Source organism: Peromyscus maniculatus, chromosome 3 (genome assembly GCF_049852395.1).
Source record: "Peromyscus maniculatus bairdii isolate BWxNUB_F1_BW_parent chromosome 3, HU_Pman_BW_mat_3.1, whole genome shotgun sequence".
NCBI classification, from domain to species: Eukaryota; Metazoa; Chordata; class Mammalia; order Rodentia; family Cricetidae; genus Peromyscus; species Peromyscus maniculatus.
The window spans coordinates 38,898,680-38,901,863 of NC_134854.1; positions in this window are offsets into that span (position 1 = coordinate 38,898,680).

The following is a 3,184-nucleotide window of genomic DNA, read 5'->3' on the forward strand; positions in this document are numbered from 1 at the left end:
TTTCTTCCCCCATTGACATTATTTTACTAATCTTCATCCACATTTTACTTGACTAAACTTACAATATATAATTTTTTTTTTCAAATTTATTTGTATGAGTGCTTTGCCTGCATGTATGTACGGGTACAAGGTCAGAAGGCATTGGAACTGGAGTATGGTTGTAAGTCACCATATGGAAACTGAACCCAAGTCCTCTACAAGAGCAACAAGTGCTTTTAGCAACTGAGCCATCTCTCTAAGCCCCTATAAATATTTTCAGTTATCTTTTCAAATGTTTCCTTCCCAGGAGGTTTAAGTTCAATATCTTTGAATTCAGCCAGGTTGTACTGTATGAGTCCATTCTGCCTTTGTGCTTAGCATTGTGTGTGCAAACAGGCAAACAGAAGTGTCACTGTGTATTAGACAAAACTTTAGGAGTACTTCAGAACACACTGTAAAGATGTGAGTACTAGAGTGTTTGCATGAATCACAAATCCTCAACCTGAAAAAAATGTGTTCTCAGGCCTGATAAAGACATCAGCATGGAAGAATCTCTTTGGAACAGGGAAAACTTTTAAGGTGAGACTAGAAATCTGCAGTGTGCTGGAGGAGCACTAAGCCATGATGGTTAACAATACTTTAACTTGCTGATGGCACAACATTCAAGGTATTCTCCAAAAGGCACATTTCTTCATAACAATTTTTTAAACCTGCCTTTTTAATAAAAGTGGGTGTTGAAAAGGTTGTACAGGAGCTAGGGTGTTTGCAGTTTCTGGGTTTCGCAATTCTGGGTCTAGAAGCTCCTTGCCACCCTTATCTCCTCCATCAGTCTGAAGAACCATACTTGCCAGCAGCTAGATGATTCTGATGTGTCAGGGGGCTGAGTGGGTTGTCACATAGCTACCAAGGAATAGTGAAACATACAAATAGGCTTCTCTTATGCAGATCATAGCATACCAAAGAAGGAACCACCCTCAAAGGCAGTTAGTCATATCAAAGGATTTCTCAGGGATGATACTCATCAAAAGAAACATGAAATTGACCTAGAAGATAGATTAGACAGTATTTACAATGTATGTTAGACTGACAAAAGAGAATAGATTTTTCAAAATTTATTTTCACTTTACACATACATCCTTTGAAATGTAGATTAGAAAAATAAAGTGAAAATAGGGTGCTTGTGTTAAAGAGATATGTGATGTACTTCATAATGAATGGGCCTTATACAGAGAAAGAAACAAATCATGAAGAAGCCTAGAACAAGGAGGTGGGCCCAGTTCAAGTGACTAGAAAGCAAAGCACCTGGAGAGCCTCAAACAGTGCCTGTGGAGACAAAAGCAATGTTAAGGCCATTCATGGAGAAGTACTTGAGCAAGTTTATCAATGGCTGAAGTAAGAATTTTGAGTATGACAAGATGGCTGCAAGGGTGCCACGTGGAGCACTGTCCCCCAGGCTGCATCCAGAGCCCTACTGTCCAGATTCACAGCCATTTGCAGCGGGAGATTACTGAAGCCGATTCTAATGGTATCTTGGGCTTTGGATTCCAAGTCACTGTCACTGTACACATAATATTACAATACACATTTTCCCCTTGACTGATATGAATATTTTATATAAAAATATTAAATTCTGATGATCGTTTATATTGGCTATTTCCCTCTAAAGTCAGTCTCCAGTTTGATGTTTGCAACAAAAACAATGTATTATCAAAAGCATTGCTTGCTTTCCATGTACCTGTCAGTTTCAGACAGTCATATCTTAAAATGTTTTCTCCCTTAGATTTCTAAAGTGCTGTTTTAAAAAAAATATTACTTTCCCCTCGAGGTAGGTTGACATTGTCCTCTTGACGTACATAATGAGATCGGGGCTGAACACAAGTCATTTGTTTTGGGGTAATCAAATCAATGACAGAAGGGTGAAATTCTGATGAGAGGCCAAGGTGTGGCATGCAAATGCCCATTCAAATACATCAGAGTATTGAGTACTCCCTGCATATTTGATATCTAGAGAAAGTCTACTGTATTTTGTGCCAAGGAAGTTGATTTCATTGGTCTGAGTCAGAAGCACCCTCACTAACATCTGGGCAGCTCACTTCCTGAAGGTTCACAACAAACCTGCAGATGCAGAGGCATACTGGCCAAAGACACTGGTCAGCAGACACTCAGAAGCTTTAAAAACTACTGTAATTTCACAATGGTTTACTAAAAAGTACAATTGTGCTTATAGGTCATTTAATATAAAAATATATAACACGTCCAAGCCATGTAAAACATACTTGTTATATTTGGGGTTAGAGCTTAGAGAACAGGAAAAAGTATATATATGTGTGTGTGTATATATATATATATATATATATATATATATATATATATATATATACAGAAAATGGAAAGAGAAAAAAATAAAACTTAATTCCAAGTGCATGATGTATTCACATTTTGGTGTGTGAGATACTTCACTGTAATTACAGTTGTGCTTAGCAGAATGTCTGACTTTGAAATTTAAACTTCCCCTATGTCTCAACCCCACACTGTTCTCTTCTCTGACCATCAGCTTTAAAATTGGGGTGCAGCTCTGTAGATATTGCCCTCTTAGAAACTTAAGATGTGCATGGATGCAGAAGAATGTGAATTGTTAATGCCAAGGAACTTTTCACTATAGTTGAAATTATAGTATTATGTAATGTATATTTGGCCACAATAAAAAAATTTTAAATGATAATTTAGCCCAAACACCTACGTTCTTATGCTTAACAAAATAAATCACTTAACATTTGACATGTAAGTTAATGTTTCCTCCTGAGACAGGGTCTTGGCTCTGGTTGACCATGAACTTGTAATCTATCTGCCTTATCCTCTGGAATGCTGGGATTGAAGATATGCATCACCATGACCAGCAGCTCATCCTGACAGTAAAACCTGAAGCGTTTACTCAGCATGTGGAAGTCACATTCATCATTATAATATGAATATAAGAAAGGTGTGTGTGTCTGAAAACTAAGTAGGGCTTTGTAGAAAGCCCTGAATAACAGAAAAAGAAATGAAACTTTTATGTCAGCTTTTTACAACCTCAGAAATTCTACCACCACTAAAAGGTAGTGTTTTCATTATATATATAAAACATATATATATAATGTTTGTGTCATTGGTATTTTTTTAAGTCTACATTGGACAGTTCCTTAAATAACCCTCCCTGGACTCTCAG